We start from the raw sequence: 24,028 nt of genomic DNA, 5'->3' as shown, positions 1-24,028 counted from the left end.
AGTTTGCCTGTATATGTATCAACCCCTTGACTGTATATTTATTGCTAGTTTGCCTTTATATGTATCAACCCCTTGACTGTAAATCTATTGCTAGTTTGCCTGTATATGTATCAACCCCTTGACTGTAAATCTATTGCTAGTTTGCCTGTATATGTATCAACCCTTTTACTGTAAATCTATTGCTAGTTTGCCTGTATATGTATCAACACCTTGACTGTAAATCTATTGCTAGTTTGCCTGTATATGTATCAACCCTTTTACTGTAAATCTATTGCTAGTTTGCCTGTATATGTATCAACCCCTTGACTGTATATCTATTGCTAGTTTGCCTGTATATGTATCAACACCTTGACTGTAAATCTATTGCTAGTTTGCCTGTATATGTATCGCCCCCTTGACTGTAAATACTTTGCTAGTTTGCCTTTATATGTATCAACACCTTGACTATAAATATATTGCTAGTTTGCCTGTATATGTATCAACCCCTTGACTGTATATCTATTGCTAGTTTGCCTGTATATGTATCAACCCCTTGACTGTATATCTATTGCTAGTTTGCCTGTATATGTATCAACCCCTTGACTGTATATCTATTGCTAGTTTGCCTGTATATGTATCAACCCCTTGACTGTAAATCTATTGCTAGTTTGCCTGTATATGTATCAACCCCTTGACTGTAAATCTATTGCTAGTTTGCCTGTATATGTATCAACCCCTTGACTGTATATCTATTGCTAGTTTGCCTGTATATGTATCAACCCCTTGACTGTATATCTATTGCTAGTTTGCCTGTATATGTATCAACCCCTTGACTGTATATCTATTGCTAGTTTGCCTGTATATGTATCAACCCTTTTACTGTAAATCTATTGCTAGTTTGCCTGAATATGTATTAACCCCTTGACTGTCAATCTATTGCTAGTTTGCCTGTATTTGTATCAACCCTTTTACTGTAAATCTATTGCTAGTTTGCCTGTATATGTATCAACCCCTTGACTGTAAATCTATTGCTAGTTTGCCTGTATATGTATCAACCCCTTGACTGTAAATCTATTGCTAGTTTGCCTGTATATGTATCAACCCTTTTACTGTAAATCTATTGCTAGTTTGCCTGTATATGTATCAACCCCTTGACTGTAAATCTATTGTTAGTTTGTCTGTATATGTATTAACACCTTGACTGTAAATCTATTGCTAGTTTGCCTGTATATGTATCAACCCTTTTACTGTAAATCTATTGCTAGTTTGCCTGTATATGTATCAACCCCTTGACTGTAAATCTATTGCTAGTTTGCCTGTATATGTATCAACCCTTTGACTGTATATCTATTGCTAGTTTGCCTGTATATGTATCAACCCCTTGACTGTATATCTATTGCTAGTTTGCCTGTATATGTATCAACCCCTTGACTGTATATCTATTGCTAGTTTGCCTGTATATGTATCAACCCTTTTACTGTAAATCTATTGCTAGTTTGCCTGAATATGTATTAACCCCTTGACTGTCAATCTATTGCTAGTTTGCCTGTATTTGTATCAACCCTTTTACTGTAAATCTATTGCTAGTTTGCCTGTATATGTATCAACCCCTTGACTGTAAATCTATTGCTAGTTTGCCTGTATATGTATCAACCCCTTGACTGTAAATCTATTGCTAGTTTGCCTGTATATGTATCAACCCCTTGACTGTATATCTATTGCTAGTTTGCCTGTATATGTATCAACCCCTTGACTGTAAATCTATTGCTAGTTTGCCTGTATATGTATCAACCCCTTGACTGTAAATCTATTGCTAGTTTGCCTGCATATGTATCAACCCCTTGACTGTATATCTATTGCTAGTTTGCCTGTATATGTATCAACCCCTTGACTGTATATCTATTGATAGTTTGCCTGTATATGTATCAACCCCTTGACTGTATATCTATTGCTAGTTTGCCTGTATATGTATCAACCCTTTTACTGTAAATCTATTGCTAGTTTGCCTGAATATGTATTAACCCCTTGACTGTATATCTATTGCTAGTTTGCCTGTATATGTATCAACCCCTTGACTGTAAATCTATTGCTAGTTTGCCTGTATATGTATCAACCCCTTGACTGTATATCTATTGCTAGTTTGCCTGTATATGTATCAACCCCTTGACTGTATATCTATTGCTAGTTTGCCTGTATATGTATCAACCCCTTGACTGTAAATCTATTGCTAGTTTGCCTGTATATGTATCAACCCCTTGACTGTATATCTATTGCTAGTTTGCCTGTATATGTATCAACCTCTTGACTGTATATCTATTGCTAGTTTGCCTGTATATGTATCAACCCCTTGACTGTATATCTATTGCTAGTTTGCCTGTATATGTATCAACCCTTTTACTGTAAATCTATTGCTAGTTTGCCTGTATATGTATCAACCCCTTGACTGTAAATCTATTGCTAGTTTGCCTGTATATGTATCAACCCCTTGACTGTAAATCTATTGCTAGTTTGCCTGTATATGTATCAACCCTTTTACTGTAAATCTATTGATAGTTTGCCTGTATATGTATCAACCCCTTGACTGTAAATCTATTGTTAGTTTGTCTGTATATGTATTAACACCTTGACTGTAAATCTATTGCTAGTTTGCCTGTATATGTATCAACCCCTTGACTGTAAATCTATTGCTAGTTTGCCTGTATATGTATCAACCCTTTTACTGTAAATCTATTGCTAGTTTGCCTGTATATGTATCAACCCTTTTACTGTAAATCTATTGATAGTTTGCCTGTATATGTATCAACCCCTTGACTGTAAATCTATTGTTAGTTTGTCTGTATATGTATTAACACCTTGACTGTAAATATATTGCTAGTTCGCCTGTATATGTATCAACAACTTAATTGTAAATATATTGCTAGTTCGCCTGTATATCTATCACTAGTTTTACTGTATACCTATCTCTGGTTCTACTGTACATCTATCACTAGTTGTATTGTATATTTACTGCATGATTGTTCTTTAGAATATGTGTTTCTAGTTCATCCCTGTTTTTTTCCTGATTTTACTGCCAACATATAACTAAGTCAGCTGTATGTTTTTCTCATTTGAAACCACATCAAGTGCTTCTTTGTTTAATTAGTAAGGGTCATGTTTGTCTGCTGCTACTATGACATTGTATCGGAGTTGTCTAACTATGGCTTTCCGCATTTAGTAATAATCCATGTTTTTACTAGATATGGAGTCACCAAAAAGAGAAGAGCTGCCTTCCAAATTGGATAACGAGCGAATACCAGCAGCTCCGAAGTCAAAAATGGTCAGAGGTAATAGAAAGACCGCAAGAAGGAATCATGCTCTGTCTAACAGATTTGCAATACCTTCAGATAAAATGTTTGCAAATGGTGACAGTAAAAGGCCAACAAGTTGTGGTAAGTGTCTCGTAACTAATCTGACCTGACCGTGTTCTATAATTTGATGTAAGTGTAAGATATGTAATTGAATTTAACTGTATCAGAGAGGTTGAGGTAACTGTCTTGTAGGTAATAAAGCATAACTGTGTCCAACAAGTTAGTGTAAAGTTAATGTTTGTAACCGAACTTGACTGTATCGAGAAAGTATAATGAAACCTGTGACTAGCTACAATCATAAGTGTATCATTAGGTTATGATAGTTGCTAAATTGACTAGAACTGTACCTAGTCACCTTACTTATTAGCTATTGATCCAACGTACAAGTGTAGAAAATAGTCTCTGATATTCATTGTGTTCAGTAACGAGCCAACTAACCTACCTGTAGCCCTGAACCTTTTAGTTACTGATAAAACCAAAACGATTGAGCGATCCGAGGTCAAAATCTTGTTAAAAATACAAAAAAAATTGATTCAAAAGGTGATGGCCTAAAACATAGTCTCTGGGAAGTATAGATTTGCAGACTTGCCTGCAGATGTGGTTTATAATAAAGAAGGCTGCACTCTATGAAAAAGTACTGGAATTTTTTTGTATAAATGCAGATCAACACACTACTGTGGGCTGGTCATCAAGTCTACTGTATCCCGGTTCCAGTCTTTCAGCTCATGTACATGTACATATATGCAGTCCTGACGTACATCTATATATCCTCTCACCATATAATTATTTCTCAATCTACTGTATATCTCAATCTGAACTGTATATATATATGTCCCCATCGTAACTGTACACTTACCACCGATTAACATCTTCAGGTAAATTTTATACCATCTCTAGTTTTGAATGTTTATAGATTTTCATTTTAACAGCCTATCTAATTCTAGTCTAAAGCTCATTTGCGAGCAGTACTACTTGCGTCTCTAACTACAGGCTGCTGGGTTGATTAACTGGCACACATGTCAAAAGTGTAAAGCTTGATTACTGTTGATTCCTAGTTGCTCCTAATACCATTGACTTTTCCTCGAAAGCGATTGCTTCACTAAATGTGGAGCCAGACCAGCATCCAATAAGACATTTAGTATATTTAGACAAGCCATGGACTAGTGCATATCTACTAGCTGTTGCATGTCGTCTATCCAAATCAGTAGTTTGATTGTGTAGGAAAGTTGTAGGCTGCTAGCCAAGTCTAAAGGTGTTTCAGAGGGAACTATAGGCCTTAGCTTATCCTCCCATTTAGCCCACGACCAGATGTGTTCTGTTAAGTATGATAATGAGGGTTCATAGTTGACCCATCGTACCTAATGTAAGCTTGAGTACTTTGCAATGTCATCGTGACCACTAATGTAAGCAGTAGGCAAACAAGGGTGCCTCCTAAAACTACTCATAGATTCATTGACTTTCCAAGTAGCTAAAAAGTAGGTCACTTACCTGAGTGCATGTAAAAAGGATTGGTGATCAATTGAACTCGGTGAGGTCAGTTTAGCTGTCAAGCTCAAGTCATCAGTTGGCCAGTAGTTCTAGGTTTATGTTCATGGTGGGTAGTGGCATGCCAGCACCAAGTCTTTTTTGATTTTCTAAACTTTCAAATCATTTGTGGCAGGTGTCTCATGATCATGTTAGGTTTTACCTCAACCTTCAGACGGAGGAGGGAGATGGCGCGAGCACAATTGCTTTCCACTACAATCCTCGCCAGTGTCAGGATGAGGTGGTAAGGAACTCCTTGGTTGATGGTGAATGGGGAGAAGAAGAGAAAGACGGGCCCGACTTCCCATTTCCGTCTAAGGCTAGCTTTGAGATTCGAATAATCTGTACAGCGTGGAACTATGTGGTGAGCAAGCACAAGCTACCGCATGCTTTAGTTAGGTTTGCATAGCTTTAGACCTCATCCCAAGACTTCCTGCTCTTGTAGATAAAGCATGATGCATTGAAGGCCTATTAATCCTTTCCACCATACTATTGCTTGTTGTCATTTAGTAGCCAGTGAATCACTGTCTCTATGGTGTTGATTTGGAGTTGTGCGCTCATTGAGTTGCCATGCAATAAGTGATTCAATGGATATTGAGTTTGCATATTGGGTTTGCATAGCTTTAACCTTTTCGCAGGCAAGTTCTTTTGGCCAATTTGAGACCCCCTGGGCAGATTAATTTTTCACAAATTGATTTTAAAACAAATCATTGATACACTTTTATTTATGATATTGTATATGCGACATATTATGCGTATTGTGTTTTTATTATACAGGTAAACACAACTCTACTATATAAACGGCAATCGTTGTCTGTCTGTGTATGTGTCCGCCTTATAGAGTACCGTACTTTTTGGACTCTTAGCCGCTACTAGGTATCTAGGGCGCATTAACGAGAATATCCAGTTAGTACACGCCTCTATTATACATAACCTATTCATCGTTTGCCGTTTTCACACAAAAGTGACGTAATAATTACAACTTTATGGCTTTCTTTTAGCTTCATGACACGCGATGCTTTTTTTTCCTCGACGTATTAGGGCTAATTTGTTTTCGGCAAAACGATATCGACAATAGACCCTCTCGATATTAGAACTTGGCGATTAAATTTTATTAACTCTAGAAACACGATGCCGTTTTTGTGAAGCTCTATTTCTGGCTTTTATCAAGGTTCAATTGCTAAATCGCTGTTAAGGTCACTACCTTTCACGCGGACAATCGTATCATCTCGAGTAGGAATAGCATCTAGATTCTCTCACCTTCGATCAGACAAAGACACTACAATATTTCATTTTTACATAACATATCATCGTACCAGTATCGTCATATTCAGAGTTTTGATGGATAGCTGTTGCTGGAACTGTAACTTTTTTATACACACACTTCTATGCAGGAATTATTAGTATTAATTCAACATATTCACGAATTTTATTTTGTTTTCTCAGTTCGTATTAATTGTATCATTACCAAATCATTTCATATTGTAGTCGTAGCAAAACAGACTCAATTTAGCTATTACTTGCTAATTATTTCACTGTTACATCTAAACCTTTTTAGTCGTTTTATCTTTAAAATTTATTGGACCTGCACGAAACATTTTTCTCATGATATGAAGTTTAAAATTTGTTTGACAAAGTAAGTTTGAAAACCTTTACAGTTGTTTTAGGTAGAATGGCAAATGTTGTTATATGTTAAATACAAATCAATTTTCTGTTCAGTTTTTTTATTACCCGGGCAACGCTGGGTTGTACAGCTAGATGTATTAGCTTACACATATTTCCTTTTAAACCTAACCAATTAGTTTTTCATAATTAATTTCACATTTTACAACAAACATTTGTAAGAGAACTGTAAGATTTATCGTGTAAGATTGCAAGTATCAGTTATTCTCCACTCTCTTATATTTACATAAATTTACATACTTTGAGAAATATATATATATATATATATAGAAGATATATAAATTTAAATTCTCTTATTAAATTTATAAACTTCTTATAACTTTTGAATTTATAATATAAGTTTTTAAAGTTTGTTTCATTGTTGTTATCATTTCAGCTTGAATTCTTTTAAACATAAATTGAGTATCGTGTTTGAAGTTAAAACATTATTCATTTTCCTATTACTATTATTATTACTTGATTAGTTTCCAATCTTTATTATCCCACGACCAAACAGAGCGAAGCGATTGGTTGGGAGATTTATGATAAATGCACATGTGCACACAACTCCCGAAAATTATTCATCAACAATGAGACGATACCCTTCCATCAAAATTTCATCAACAAATTTAACCATCGTTTTGTAGAGTCATTAAAGTATAATAACGATACAAAACACATACAAACCTATTTAAATATGTTACCAAGTCTTTGTAAAGCGTCGTTATTATCTTAAAACTTACCCATCTGATCGGATTATACACAAATAGACAGATTTATTTGGACGAAAATCGTTATTAAAACTTGTTAAGCCTCACTTTTATAAAAGTTAAGACCGGAAATTGAAACGCCGAGCGACAAAGAATAGAACGATTAAGTTGTGCGCATTTCATGACTATATAACAGGCACTTTTCACCAGTCTAGAGCATTGTCGAAGGTTTCGGTGATTAACATAGGAGTACTGAAATCGTTTCATTTTTGCCGATTTCAAATTAACTGACATTTCAGACACATTTGAGTACTTTGGTATTCTAACTGATGTCCATCGCAGTGTAAGTAAAGGATATGACGATGATATTTTTTTCTAACAATTTTTATGAGATTACGGTATTTAATTATAAGTTTGGATATTCTTCTTAATACTTCTTGATATTGTTAGCTATGACGTTTTGAAATGTAAACAAAATTGCGCATTGTTTTTTTATTATTACTGTATTACTAAGTTTGGATATTCTTTTTGATACTTCTTGATATTGTTAGCTATGACGTTTTAAATGTAAACAAAATTGTTCATTGGTTTTCTACTATTACTGTATTACTATATTAATAATATTGGTTATTCTAATAATATCAGTGCATTTTACTTCTAATATTGCATTTCTCCTATTGCAAGGGGAGAGATATAAACATATAATCTTTTCTTTCATTATTGCTGTTTGTTGTATATAATAACACCCACACCCAGTACATTACAGCTACCAGCAGTTATCCTATTGCACTGCAGTGCCATTTGACTGCTAATATTGCGGTTCTCAACCATCAGTACCCTTTCTTTTTCCAATATCACTTTGGTCGTGGGCTGTATGACAGTGGAATTTCTAGTTAATATTATTCTTTTATTCAACCATTTTTGGCAAACATTGTTCTAATAAAATTTCAACTGCAAAATACTATAATATTCTGTCATTTTTAGTATCGTCGTATTCAAAGAATTGATGGATAGTTTCTGGTGGGACAGTAACCTTTTTATACCCACACACTTCTATGCTAGAATTGTTATTATTAATTCAACATATTCACAAATTTTATTTTGTCTTCACAGTTTGTATTAATTGTATCATTACCGTATCATCTTTTATTGTAATTGTTTCAAAACCGACTTAATTTAGCTATTACTTGCTAATTATTTGAAATTTACATCTAATTCCTTTTACAATTGTTTATTTTTCTTATTTATTAGACTGGCAGAAAACCTTTTCTCATGATATGAAGTTTGAAAGTTACAGTTGTTTGACCAAGTTTGATAAACTTTACAGTGGTTTTATTTTCTCTTAAATTATTTCAACTACACAAAACACTTTTCTCATGATAGGTTACCTATCATGTTTTCTTATGTTACTTATGTAGTTTCAATGTTAGAATGGCAAATGTTGTTATATATGTTAAATACAAATAGATTTTCTGTGCAAAGACTTTTTTATTACCCGGGTACAAGTACAGCTTATCGTGTAAAATGTTGAAAAAATACTTTACCGAAGTTGTTTTTTCGCCTTGAAGCGAATTAAAATTTACATTATTTTATTTTGATGGGAAAAATTGTTTCGGATCTCGAACTTCTGGAACTGATTATGTTCGAGAACTGAGGTTCCACTATACGTTATCAAAAGATATAGGTCGCTGAAAGTTATGAAATTTTAAATTTACATTGGTCTGAAAACCTTTACAGTTGTTTTATTTATTTTTAAATCAGTTGTCCCGCACAAAACCTTTTCCTCATGATATGAAGTTTGAAAGTTGTAGTTGGTTGAAAAAGTTTGAAAACCTTTACAGTTGTTTTATTTTCTCTCTTAATTTATTTCAACTACACAAAACACTTCCTTCATGATATGTAGTTTGTAAGTTAGTATGACAAATGTTGTTATATGTTAAAATACAAATCAATTTTGTGTGCAAAGACTTTTTTACTACCCGGGCACCGCCGGGTAGCACAGCTAGGCTTGGGGCCATGGCGTCACTCGAGGATGCGCGGGAGACCCTTTTCGCCTCGAGTACAGCGAGAGTCTCCAGGCACGGCTTTCTGGATGAATGAGTTGGCGAGTGCGAGGCGATTGATTGCAAAGCGATTGATTGCGAAGCGATTGATTGCGAAGCGATTGGTTGCGAGGCGATTGGTTGCGAGGCGATTGGTTGCGAGGCGATTGGTTGCGAGGCGATTGGTTGCGAGGCGATTGGTTGCAAGTGCAAGGCGATTGATTGCAAGTGCAAGGTGATTGATTGCAAGGCGAGTGAGAGGGTATTGCAAGGCGAGTGCGAGACGATTGATTGCTACGAGAGTGCAAGGCGATTGATTGCGAGACGAGTGCGGGCCGATTGATTGCAGGGCGATTGATTGCGAGTGCGAACCGATTGATTGCCAGGCAAGTGCAAGAGCGCGATTGTCAACTGCTCAGCGGGTAAATATTGGTCAGCCGAGGCTGGGGTTCAGCGGCAGAAGTGCGCGATCGTCAACTGCAAATATAGACTGGTATGAACGGAAGCATGAATCTAGACACATGAATCTAGAATATTTACTAGATTTTACACGCATCTAGTTGTAAGACACATTGCAGATTTCCATTGTTCTCCCCAACATTGACATGTATATGTGCATACATACTCTGATCAGGATAACAATTTCAGTAGACTGCATATTTGGAGTTGTTTTGCAGTATGAAAGACAACTCTCAATAAACTTTATGTTGCTTGTGAATCTGCTCCTGTAGGCGGGTAATGCAGCTAGTAAACATTTATAAATCAAATTCTTATATAAGTGTTTCTCTAGCTATAGTTATTTTAGAAGCATTTGCCCTTGCAGAGGCCTACACCACAGTCTTGACATCATGTGCTTATTTATTATTGTTCCTCTATAGCCTTGCCTTTGCCTATAGCCTTTGGAAGACGCCATGACAGTAAAAGAAAGTTGTTGCACTCTGGTAAAATATTCAGAAAGCAGTAACAGAAGCATAAACAAGCTACAAACAAAAATCTTTATTTTATTCAAATACGTTTTTATTTCAGATTTTTCATTCATTTAGTATTGCGAAAAACGATCGATTTTATCAAAATGGCTAATTTTTTGATTGTTAACATAGACCAATATATTTTAGTTTACTATTGGTAAAAAACTTAAATAAAAAAATGCAATAAGGTAACCAGAAATCAATTTATAAAAAACGTTCGTGTGGTGACATAATAGTCGCTCTGTCCATTGGCGTCAGTATCGGGAAACGACCATGTCGCTATGCCTGCAAGAGCGTTAAACCTCATCCCCAGACTTCCTGCTCTTGTAGATACGTCGATAAAGCATGATGCATTGAAGGCTTATTAATCCTTCCCATCATACTATTGCATGTTGTCATTTAGTAGCCAGTGAATCAATGGTGTTGCTTTGGAGTTGTGCGCACGTTGAGTTGCCATGCAATAAGTGATGCAATGGAGATTAGGGATGTGGATGATTTGCCAAAAATATAAGGATTTCTACGCTATAGCGGTGCATTCGGAACTGCTCAAATCAAAAGAATTACTGAAATTTGGAAAACAATTAAAATAGAATAGCTGGCACAGCATTTTTTGACGCATCCGCAAATTCTGTTTTCATCTTTTTGAAGCATGATGGATTCGATCCAAATTTCTGTGTAATAAAACTCTCTTGACTTGCGGATTTTTACTGTTGTTATCTTGTGAATGACTCAAAATTGTTGATTAATTGCGTCGTTGAATCAGTGATGATCGGATCATAGGGACATTGTGCGTAAACTTCCATCTACTGTCCCATTTAGGTCTATGTTAATGGAGCCCACTTCTGCAATTACGACCATAGAGTGGACATCCGTTCCGTCTCTCACATCTACATAGATGGTGATGCTAAATTTACCGATGTCGAATTCACAGCATACTTTGTAAGTATCTATTAGTATTGACAGTCTGTTAGCATTGAAGGAACTAAGGCTACAATTTCCCTCAAGCTTAAGCTACTGATGTAAACAGTTACTTGCACTATCATACTCATTCAGTACTGTGTGACTGACTTGATGAGAATAGAATGTCTGAACTACAGGGAGTTTTCTGTTCGCTTTCTAGGGAGCTCGTTACAACAGCATCATCCCACAGGAGCTGATTCCTGGCAGCTGGGTTAATGTGACTGTCGCTGTTCATGACAACCCTCACAGGTGAGCTGCAGCAGTTTCAACATGACTGTAAAATCATGACACCCTATGCGGGTGTAGTTTTTTTGCTTTTTGACACTAATAGTTTATGACAATTCTTGCGTGTCAATGTAATTGGATAAATACGACTGACAGTTGTGACAACCTTCACAGGTGAGCCGTAGTTGGAATAATGCAAACAAAGAAAATCTCTATGGAATGCGCCACTCACGACTTGTCATGTATTTCAGTTAACAGAGTAACTTTTAAAGCATAAAAAGTGTATTAAAAGTATGGTGCCATTTTATAGGCAAGATATGAAAATCATTTCTTTTAAGGCCTACTCGAAATACTACAGAAACCTACTAAGTATTTCCAAGTAGTTAAACTAATATCTAGTATTTTTGCTTTTAAATATAAATAAGTATAATTGTTCATATTTTCACAGTGACGGCAGAAATGAGATTATTTTTATTGTAAACATGGTTTTAACATCTCAAAAAATACGGAGATGAATAAAACCAAAGGAGAATGAAACCAACGAATTCTGAGAGAAAGTTGGTGCAGTTTTATTCCCATAATAGTCTGCAGTCCACATAATCACTGTGCTTCCTTGCTCCAAATAAGTTTGGAGTTGCCCACTGCCGGCGAACTTGCACCCGACTGTTTCAATGATTCGGAGTTGCACTATGGATCATTCCAAGATCTGTGATGTATACCTCAAAGTGAAACTTATTAAAGTAGACTCACTTTCAGGTCTTCATGTTACTTTCCAATTCTTGCGTAATTAACTAGTTGTGCTAGAAAATATAATTATTTCATCATCCTCGTACGAACAACCCATCCTTGACATGTAAATGTTATGTAAAGGTAAAAACTCAAGCAAAAACAGTAGTGAGAAGAGAAGCAGTAGAATGTTTTCATAACAGTGATCCATATGCTTGATCTAAAAAAATTTCGCTTATAATAAGGAGAGCTTAGCCAAGTGTTATCCATTTGGATTCATCAGCAGTGAACGTTTTTATGAGCAAGAAACGAAATTAAATGCATTTGGATTTTACCGCTTCAATGAATCAGAGTGAAAGCAGCTCCAAACAAATTCGAAGCACGGAAACAGTATATGTGAGACTAACCAATTACTTACCACACTTCTTAACCGTTGCCACTGGGTGATTTCAATATCCAATGCAGAGTAGCCTAGGTGGGTCATATCCCTCTTGCATCTAGTAGCCAGTTGTACCTCCTCTATAAACATGTCTCTGTCTTCTATTGACCTATTTCACATATCCGACTTGGGACATGAGCCCAGCTCACAGACCGACACATCCTATCAATGATTGGACCATAAGAAGCAAGTGTTTGGTCTTCCGGTCTGAGTGTTTGTTTAGATTGTTTGTTAATATTTAAGGTTTGATATCAACTTGGCGTGTGACACTTCTGATGAGGAAAGACAACTCCATTTCAACCCACGTTTCTATGAAGGAGAAACGGTTAGGAATTCAAGACTAGGTGGTGAGTACGGAGATGAGGAGAGAGAAGGTGGCTTCCCATTTGAGGCTGGAAAAGTCTACAAGATCGGCATTCAGGTGCAAGATGACTATTACTCGGTAAGCTGGGCTTTATTGACATTTGTAGCAGCTACTGTGTTGCAGCAGATGGGGATATGCTTGTCATGCATAACATTTGTAGTTAATCTAGAATTGTGTAAACATATGTAAAGCTACATAAGCCTGCATCTAGCCATGACAGAATACATGTACAAGATATTAGTCATGCGTTTAAAATTCTCACATTTTCTCTGTTTTGAGCTTTCCATCTGGTAGCATCCAGTGATGTCTGTCATGCATGTTGATGACAATTTTTGTAGAGATTTAGCTTCTTGACAGCCGTCGCTGGTGTTTGCTAATGATGACTCAAATGTCAGTCTATTGACAGTTATTGCCGGTATACATGACTAGCTAGTCCTGTGCTTGATATATTGACAACTGTTGCAGGTGTACGTGAATGGTGAGCCATATGTGACATACAATCATCGATGTGATGCTCAGGATGCTCATCATCTAACAGTTAATGGAGATGTGTCTGTACTGGAGGTTAGATTCCTTGGCTCTTTGGTAAGTGCTGATCATATCGTTTCTATCCGTAAACCATCAGTAGACTTTTCTCTCTTTGTTTGGATCTGGAAATTTGACTCATATTCACTGAAGTAGTGATGCAGTGTGATAACCTGCTGTAGGAAGACAACTCCTATCGCAAAGTGCCAGGTCTGAAGTCGGGAGACATTGTTACAGTCATAGGGTCCGTCAAGGATGATCCAGAAAGGTAAACATAAAGGTTAAACAGCGGTTAACAGGTTAACAGTTTATGAGACGATAACTCTAAATGAATCAAATTGGAGAACTGTTTTAGTGTATGTATGTGATATTCAATAGTAATTGTAATAATCCGAAGTGAACCAGTAGAAGGTGTTATGGTGTGGCTGTTCATGTTTTGAAGACTAAAAGTACATTTGTTTAAGATGCTATTAGATACTTGCCTATGTCACAATTCTGTCATTGACATGAATCTGCCAAGACTTTGCCTGAAGGATCTTCTTGGCCCAAAATGCCAAAACTTTTTCAAAGAAATTTAAGACATTTTGTGTAAATATTCAAATTTCACCTTAACACATTTTGGACCGCCTATAAGCGCCAAAAAGAGTCTAGCCATATGGACATCTAGCATTAGCCAGGACTGTACATGTGCTCACAGGTGCCTACAAGCATCTACACCTTGTATGAGGTAACATATGACTAAACAGGTGTTTTGAGACTAGATATTTGGTTAAAGCTCTGTTTGTCCTTTTTCAGAATTTGCATCAACCTTCAAGGTAAGACTCCGGACGAGTCGTCATCAAGTTCTGATGAGGAAGAGAAACACACAGACATTCCTCTGCACTTTAACCCAAGATGGGACCAAGGTAAAAGTGTCGTCTTGCATACTTGTAGATGGTCCTATCACCTTCAGGAGGTGTGGCCTGATATACAGGGTTCAATCGCTATTAGGAGGTGTTGCCTGATATGCCTGATTCTATCACCATTAAAAGTTGTGACCTGATATACAGGGTTCTTATCACCATTAGGAGGTGCGGCCTGATATACAAGGTGCAATCGCCATTAGAAGGTGTGACTTAAAGATGTGGTTGCGTCAAATTTAAGTTGACATTTAAAGGAAAGCATTTTTTTGTCTATCAGTTGATATGTTGTTTGTTGTGTTAGGCAATGTCATTGTCAAGATATTTGAAGATTAAAATCGAAAAAGGTTGATCACACTAAGAACGCTCAGGCCAAAAAACATGCCCGGACTTGCCCAAAATGATGTAACCAGTGATACAACCTGTCTCTATCTCTCATATTCACATTGGCTATTGCGATAAAAGTCTAGTCCTACTATTGGCTCCTACTAGCGGCTCTATTGTCTTAAATTTTATTTTGCATTTGCTCATGTTGGCTAGAATAAAATTTTAAATTTAGCTACAGATACATTATTATGAATGTCTCAAACTCCTCAAATAAGGGAAATTAGAAACTTGTCATATTAGCGTTCTCTAAATGCTGTGTAAACATCTGAGTACCGACTTCGATTCTGCCGATCTACGGTAATTAGGTCGTTGAGTTAACTTATTTCATCATGGCCTTTGTATCAGCTAAGTTCTCAGTTACTACTCACACTGGAGACTAGCTACTAAACAAAATAAGCATGCCGCCATCTTTAAAAAAATTACGTTTGAATATATGGCGAAACCAACTGCAATTTTCGCTGCAGCATATAGTTTTTATTAAACCATCCATCCAAGTTGTGGCCATTCACCTAGTTTCATCTCATATAATAGGACAAATTAATCTACTGCTGCAAACTCAAACAAAACATTATGTTTCGTGCAGCCCACATTCGTGTCTCTCTTTCCCATGTATGGCAGTTTCCAGACCGACACAACTGCTCCCCTAGTGAACCACATGAACATCCTGTAACAATAAAACAAATGTCATTTATATCTACGTCGTTCTATTGCATATCTACTGAAAGCTTTCAATTTGAGAGTTAGATGATTTGCGAGTGTAATTTTCAAAATGAATAAATGTTTAACAAAAAAATAAAGACGCAAAGCCAACAATTTGAAGCTTTGTTTCTGAGAGTTGAAAATGAGCATTGATCAATCGATGTTCCTCCCTTTCTACAAGTGAGAAACGAACATAAATTCTAATCATAAATCTAATTTACTAGCTAAAAATACCAAAGAAGATTTTAAGCAAATTTTATAGCTAGATAAAACGATAAAAATGTGTGAAACAATGATTCGTGATAGCAAAAAGTAATAGCCTGATATACAGGGTTCAATCGCTATTTGGAGGTGTGGCCCTGATATATCCTCTGCACTTTAATCCAAGATGGGACCAAGGTAAAAGTGTCGTCTTGCATACATTTAGATGGTCCTATCACCTTCAGGAGGTGTGGCCTGATATACAGGGTTCTATCACCATCAGGAGGTGTGGCCTGATATACAGGGTCCAATTACCATTAGGTGTGGCCTGACATACAGGGTTCTATCACCTTCTTTAGGAGGCGCAGCTTGCTGCATGTTCGTGTCCTAATAATGCAAAGCTCTCTGCAGGTGAAATTGTACTCAACACTCTGAAGAATGGAGATTGGGGAGATGAGGAGATTTATCCTCTCCCAGAGGCCTTTTACCCTGGCAGACAGTTCTATGTTCAGTTCAATGTGGGGGATGATGGTTATGAGGTGAGAGTAGAATCAAGTTTTAATATGTGAATTGGTGGGTTGATAGTGTCTTAAATGTATGTAAAAAGGCATAATTGGTTATATCCGCTGTTATAGCCTTGGAAACACAAATTTCTACGTTAAATCATGTTACAGATATACGTCAACGGGGAGTACCTGGCCAACTATGAACACAGAATAAAATCTAAGAAAGTTCGATTCATCAACCTAGCAGGCACAGCATTCTTCAGCTCAGTCAAACATGTTCAAGGGGCCTACTATGTCAGCGATAACAGCTTCCTCTTTAGATAACTTATGGATTTGTCTGCTCCTGTAACAGACCTTTCGCTTTCCATTTTACCTGCTGTGTAACAATTATGTAGAATGAATATTGATAATACAGCTTGACTAGTTCTATTTTAAGGTATATGTATGGCTGTTATGTAATCGTTTTTAATGTAAGATAATGAAATACCACTCAGAGGTTTACTTGCAACAAAATTCACATTACAGTTATTTGGTATCAAAAGGTTCACAATGTCTTACTCCGCTGTGTTGTAGATGCAAAATGTGTCGAAATGCGATCACAAACTCTTAAAAGCTTGAAAACGAACAGTTAATTGCAGCCATTACGAAAACGCCGTAGTTTGAAATCTCTTTATTTGTCTGTCGTACTGCTACATTTTGGTTATTGTTTTGACATGTGATGTTATCACGTGAAATTAAAGGCCAATAAAAGGCTCAATATAAAACTCTCGTAGCACTAGTTTATGACAAGTACTTGAGGTTCTAACTAAAAGCCCGTATCAAATATAAATGCTCACTACTTTACAGTATTTTTTCAGTCTGGTCTAATCATCTAGTCGTAATCTGATCATGTGACCTATACTTTCTGTCAAATAGCGCGCGAACAGTTTCTGTAGCAATTTTTAGTATCGCAGGGGACCAACAGGCCTCTCATGTTCATCAGAGAATGATATGCACTCCTTCGAGTTAAGGTAGAAAAATTAGATTTTTTACGGTAGGTGTTAAGATTTTTTCGATTATGATGATGTCGAAAAAGACGGGTAAGGACAACAAACATGGTTTTATTAAATGCGTGAAGTATATTTGTGAAAATATTTCAACGAACGAGTTTGCATGAAAGTGTAAACAGAAGCCATCATGTTCAGTTACGCCCCATTTGAAATGGATTCCAACCTACAGCGTTTTTGTGATGGCTGTGATAACTGTTCATTTTGTAGCTTTCAAGAGCTTGTAATCACATTTCAGCATATTTGCCACTTTCAACGCAGCAGAGTAAGACATGGTCAATCTTTTGATACTAAATCACTGTAATGTGAATTTTTTTGCAAGTCAACCTTTAAAAGTTAGTTCCTGATTGCTAAAAATCCTTCAGGTAGTTTTTACACGATCCATTAAGCTGACTGAAGGTAATAGCTTGAGGCTTGTTTAGTATACAGTGAAAGGAATTCCTGTACTTGTGACCTTACTCTAATTTATTAACGCTGCCTTTTCTCTGATATAGAGAGAGAGCTAGGTCAATGTAAAGACCACCCAAGCATATTCTCTTGTCTCTGGCAGAGCTCAAATTTCACCTCTGTAGGATTGTTAGCAATTGAAAGTCTCTTGCTGAAACTAAGGCAGCAATAGAGTACCTGCAACCATTGTCAGTCTGAATATAGCATGTTTCGCTCATTTAACAGGTAATGTGGACTACCATAACAATAAGGAATTGACAGAATATAGTACATAGATGTTGCTGCAACAGTAACATACATTTTAGTAACGCCGAAACAGCTAGAAACATAGCTACCTTGTGGACGCCAAAATATCAACACAGGCTCACCACGTAACTAGAAATTCACCAGTATGAGAGATCAGGATGCTTTTGGAGTTATCCCACTTTCTTTCCATCATCCTAAATAACCATAAAAGGCCATCAAAATATTAATTGAATAAAACACCTCGTCGTTTTTTACATCGTAATTTCAGTTTATCTTGTTAGTTTCATTTTGTCTCCCCAGTTTTAATTTGCTGTTTCAGTGTGCTATTTCAGTGCACTGTCCATGTTTCAGTTGTTTTGCCAGTTTCAATGTGTTGTTCTATGCGCTGGATCCGCTACAGTTTGCTGTGCCAGTTCTTACCAAGTGAAAAGAAACATGAATAACAAGAAAATAGGCTTGCTATTTGTGGCCTCATTTTCTACCAAAATAATGATAATTCACAATGAGGTTATAGCTTCTGTGAGTAAATGATTACAAAGGCAATTTACAAAATTTTATGCTGAAGGAATAAAAAACTAGTACAAATATGGCAAAAAGTGTGTTGTCTTGTCTGGCAATTATGTTGATAAAAATTAGCTATCCAACTCGAGTACGTGTAATGATCTGGTGCAACTACCTTCAAAGTTGCTCCTGGTTCATTACCACCTGTTACTATTGATTCTGGTAAGTACCGCGTCAACTTGTGTCAAACTGGCAAAGACCTTGCTAAGCTGACATAAACTTTGTTTTCTTGGGACAGATAATGGCGTCTGCGAGACATTGGGCAATCTTGATAAAGAAACATGTCTAATAGTTATACAAGGCTACAAACACAACTGCCCATTATACAGCTTGTGCTGTTTATGTATGCATGAATTTATGGGTAAAACCCCAGTAAACTTTGCCTAAACGCCTATAACACTAATACGAGGCTGTGTTGACTATGGTCTTGCCAACATCTTTTTATCCTGTTGTAGTTTTAAATGACAGCTCCCATTCCTTGACCTGTCTATGGGAAATTTTTTTCGTGAGATAGAATAGGGGCTATTACAACTTCTTGTCCGTAGCTGTTTCGGGACTCATGGTAGAGATTAATTTTCCCGGAGTGAATTCCTGCTTCGGCTCTGAAATGCGCCAGCTGTCCAAGTGAGTAAATATGCCGGGTAGTAACTGTTTCTTGTGCACCTTGTCCTCGGATTGTCCCTCTTGTTTTTGGGTGATAGGGTCGTTCGTAACCAACTGAGTTTTAGGAGCATCCTAGTCGAGCATCTTAGTTGTGCTGGCAAGCTCAACGTGTGATACCCTCCTCCTGGCCTCTATATTTTTAGTGTGTTTGGACGTAGCTATTTCAGCTAGCTCACTCTGCCCATGTCTGCTGTAGTTACTTGCTTTTAGGCACACATACCGCTTTAGTTCTGCTTTTTGTGCTAGGGCCCCTTTTTTGACCTGTTTTTGTGCTTCTGGCGTGTTCTCTTCTAGTAAAACAGTGTGATTATCTTAGTGTGACCAGTCAAGTTAGGACAGGCACTTTTCTGGTGACCTTTTCCTACAATAGTTTTTCTTTTGCTTTCAGAACAGGAAGTTTCTCTTTCACTTTTGAGAACCCATCGCTCAGGTCTTGCCCTAAATCGAACACAACTGGGTCCTCCCTAGTCTTTTTGTGTTATCCAGGTCCTGTTCTTTTTTAGGCACCCCTGTTGCTTTCAAAAGGGGTTCTCCAAGATGAGAGATCCTGGTAAAGCAATTTCAACATCTTAACCACATCTTCATGAGGGGTCTGGGTCTTTGGTGGTGGAGGATTGTACTGGATTAGAATTACTGTCTCAGACTAATAGTAGTTCCTTGTTTAACACTGTCATGATACTTCAAAGTACAATACGCTCTTCTACACAGAAAATAATCAGTAGGGATTTTATTTTGCCTGCAATTTGGGGTTGTCTCCTCTCCTTGTTTTATTTAGAAGTTAGACTCGGTCTCCCGGTGCATATAGGGGAAGGTTTCTTTTGGTCCTTGTGTCAGATGGCCTTCTGCTCCTCTTGTCGGGCCATGGGTGCTTCCTCCAGCCCTTTCAATAATAAAATATCAATTTTTTTTTCTCAAGTCAACTTTTGCTAGTGTGTAAGCATGTAAACCAATGTTAGACTACTACAGAGTCCATTGCGGTAGATGTGATGAATTTTTACTTATTATGTATATACATTCATTGTATTTCTCTTTTCATTTACCATTTGTATTTACCATAGGTCTTCTGTCAAAATGTTATCACTTCTCAATTTTTACAATATCAAACACGAGGTCGTAACTCCAAACCATTGTAAAACAAGCCTATAAAGGGAGGACAACTTGTATCTACTATGTAGATATGTCAATCATTTATGCTAACCTTTGTGATGTTTTATACATTGTTTGCAGTGCTTATTAACAGATAAATGACACAATTTTAGCAAATATCGTTCTATGACTGAAGGTAATTGAGTTTATTAAGGTGCATCATGCGTAAACATCGTGTTGAGCGAGTGCACTCTACCTGTTGCAGAATATGGTTTGGAATTATATCCATAACAAACCAATTCTAGTTTGGGAATTCATTCTTTTTGTAACAAACAGCTTGAAGCAAATGCTTCAAAATTACAAAGCCAAAATGGCAGATTGTTTTTTCTCCCTTCTATGACTGAAGGTAATATAATTTATGTTTTAATATCTTTGCTATAGGAATGTTTATTCCTCATCTGGTACTATACAAAGTGACAATCATAACAGGTAGCTGAAGTGTGTGAACCAGGCAGGTGGACTAGTCATGGCTGGCATCAAAGCTCTGATAAACTAGATCACATGCTAACTACAACGCCCCCTGATGTCTTATCACTTAATAAATAAAACTCTAGACATTTAGACTCCTTATGTATACAATCCACGTCAATGACTGTCTTATCAGAGCATTGCAACATCCATAATGCCGGCTGTTGCCAAGAGATCCTGAGAATAATATATTTTATCTCTACCGTTTGCGTCAACAATTCTACTTTATCTTGGCAACAGGAAGGAGCAGCTGTTAACCTAAGTAATGGATAGCTGACAGCAGTCAGGTCTATGTATTTCACAAAAATGGTCAATTTTAATCTGAAGGAATTTCTCATGAGAAAACCTTCAAGTTTTATTTAGATTGAAAAAGAACCAGACTCTATATAACTGGGTATGAGAATATCTTGTAACTTATAACTAATGATGCACTCGTTGACATAGCCTCAATAGCCTCGGTTTTGTTTGACAAATTATTTTCAGAATGAAAGGAGCCACCTTGAAGGATGCTTCTTCTACCGAAGACATTTCCTCAAGAGAGACAGTCGAGTTACGCTAAAATGTTTTTGCATTCTCTTTCAAACATGTAAAATAAATGGGTCATTACTGTTTATTCATGGTTTCTTTTTTACGCAATTTTTGATGTAACTGATCGGTTTCATTTTTTGCCGTTTCCTTATCACTTTCTGCAATGTTTGTTATTGTATTTTAACCTTTAAGGTTTGCAACGTTTTAAGAGCAAAACATACGTACTGTTTGTTGGCTTTTTGTTTTCTTTTTTCATCATGATAATAAATATTTTATTAAAATTAAACACGGTCTATATCTGCCGGTTTTTATCTATAGTATGCAGTGTACATTCTATGGTGTAAAACGTTAAAAATACTTTACCGAAGTGGTTTTCTCGACTCGGAACGGATTAAAATTTACATGCATTTATTTTAAAGGGAAAAGTTGTTTCGGATCTCAAACAACTCAGTTTTTGAACAACCTTCTGAAACGGATTATGTTCAGAACCCAGGTTTCTCTGTACCAGTAATCCTACCAAATGTAATCATGGCCAAAAGTATTAATATCCTCAACATTTTGTGACATTATTTAGGTTTTTGCTGTTTTAGTGCCGCTGTGTGCTACCCAGACCAGACAATATACAGTTTTTTATCTTTTAAAATCAAAAGGTGTTATGTCATCCGTGTCATCAGCCTTCCCCCTCACTTGGGCTCCGGCAGCGCTGTGCTTGTTGTGTTCTTCAATGGCTCTCACCATGGCTGACCTCTCCAACTTTCCTTAACATTCAGGTGGCCGAGCGTTTCTAGCTGGCCGGGGAGCAACTTTTTTTCTCAAACAGGTGTACCTATGGCAGTAAAAGCTTGGCTCCTGATTGGTTTACAGATACACGCATAATGAATATTCATGTTATGAGCTCTGAAGGTATTACTAATAGGGTAATAATATCAATACTTTACTTATGAAGTTGTATGTGATGTAGCAGTAATCGTTAATCGGCATCGTGTGTACCACGTCCACGCTCGAATGGTAATTCGACACTTTGTCTTTGATCGACGGCACAAAATAGACATTAATATATTATATACAAAGTGGTAATTCATGGTACCTGTAGTCATACATAACATACTTTATGTAACAATCTTCAAGAATTTACCGATGAACAAATCTTACAATGTCGAGACAAACTCAATGTATTCCTGTGTGTGAATATGCTTGCATATCCACATATTATCATGCCTACAATATCTTCAATGCATGAGCAGAGCGCAGTTCATGCGATTTGAACCAGATGGGAACCAATCAAAAACCAAGATTTTACTGTCATAGGTGAAACTGTTTGGGAAAAAAATTTCGTGGCCGGGAGTTGTACTTACTCACTCAAGGTGTTTTTTGCTAGCGACCAGGAAGCTAGAATGGTGCTGGACTCACGGGCTCAGCTGGCTCTCCTAGAATTTTTTCTTGTTACAGTCATTTCTCCAGTTCCTGGTTCCTTCGGATCTCTTGCAGTTGGCCTTCCAGTTATTTACTAAATGCAAGGGAAGTGTAAGCCTTTGATCTTTGCTTTTCCATCTCAATCTCTTCTTTTTCCTCTAGGCTCCGAGCCTGCATCCCTCGCATGTTGGGGCATTTTCTTGGCTCTATGGTGGCATGTGTCTGTCAAAGCTTCTCCGGACAAACATGGAATGGTTTTTGCCTGCTTTCATTCTGCACCAAAGACTGGCCCCGCCGTTATACTACGCAAGTATGGTTTGACCAAATAATTTTTTACTGGGAAAGGCCCTACAAACTTTACTTTAAATTTGGGATGGTCCCCTCATTTTTTCTTTCATTCAGAAGCCAGATTCAGTCTTCCGGTGCAAATAGGGGAGGCTCTTTTTGGTGCCCTTGTCAGATGGCCATCTGCTCATTTCAGTGAGTCGGGTGTGCTTCCTTCGGCCTTTTCAGCATATTCACCACATCTTCATGAGAGGGCTGGGTCTCTGGTGATGGAGAATTGTATTGGATTAGGTTAGCCACCTCAGGCTAACAATAGTTCTTTTTTAACACAGTAGTAATACTTCAGAGTACAGTAAGCGCTTCTACGACTTAAATAATATGTTCCAGGAAAGTTTACAATGTGGGGATTTATAAGGATGTGAAATACAGGTAAATTGGCTAATCTACTCCAATAGCCTTTCAAACTAACCATTTGGGCCAAAGAAAAAGGAAAAACTATACTTAACTCTTCTAATTGGTAAGCTGCACCATAACTGCTCTATTATTAGTTTGCATAGACAACTTTTTTTTTAACCGCTAAATCCTACTGGTTTTATGAACCAAGGCTGCCGTAATTTTATAAAAAGTTCATGGGAAATGCACATCTTTGATATCCATTAACAATGATTTGCCTATTTTTTCTAAACAACAAAGTCTATTCTGCAAAGTAAAACTAATAACAAATATTTTATGTGTCCAATAAACCGAAACAGCAAAATATTTATAATATTATAAGATGTACTGTCTGTTTGTCGTCTATCTGTATGCAAGGGTCAAAGTTGGGATAACAGATAACTTTTGACGATATTTCAACTTGTGACATTCAGATTGTTTGACCGACACTGAAACATTTGCACCATTCTATCGATATTCAGTATTTATAAACAATTCTGCAGGTACTTCTTACCATTTTTGTCGATACATCTGACGATCTATCACCATGAACTAGAATGTCTTGGAAGTTGTAAATATCATAGATGTAACGCTTGACCCATGTCATCCTTTTTCTAGCGAATGCGAAAA

At 36.9% G+C, this 24,028-nt stretch overlaps 1 protein-coding gene, 1 long non-coding RNA gene and 1 pseudogene across 2 annotated transcripts in view; 2 read left to right on the top strand and 1 right to left on the bottom strand.

Moving 5' to 3' along the window:
- The window catches only part of LOC137402084 (uncharacterized), a 146,681-nt gene that overhangs the window by 87,689 nt on the left and 34,964 nt on the right, over window positions 1-24,028 (top strand). The gene's annotated exons all lie outside the window — the stretch shown is intronic.
- LOC137402075 (golgin subfamily A member 3-like) overlaps window positions 1-24,028 on the bottom strand; it is a 229,179-nt gene that overhangs the window by 197,132 nt on the left and 8,019 nt on the right. The gene's annotated exons all lie outside the window — the stretch shown is intronic.
- On the top strand, window positions 3,218-16,487 carry LOC137401812 (32 kDa beta-galactoside-binding lectin-like; annotated as a pseudogene).

Source organism: Watersipora subatra, chromosome 8 (genome assembly GCF_963576615.1).
Source record: "Watersipora subatra chromosome 8, tzWatSuba1.1, whole genome shotgun sequence".
In the NCBI taxonomy this organism is placed as follows: Eukaryota; Metazoa; Bryozoa; class Gymnolaemata; order Cheilostomatida; family Watersiporidae; genus Watersipora; species Watersipora subatra.
Note: the sequence above shows the minus strand (reverse complement) of the source record. Positions and strands in the feature narration are given on the sequence as shown.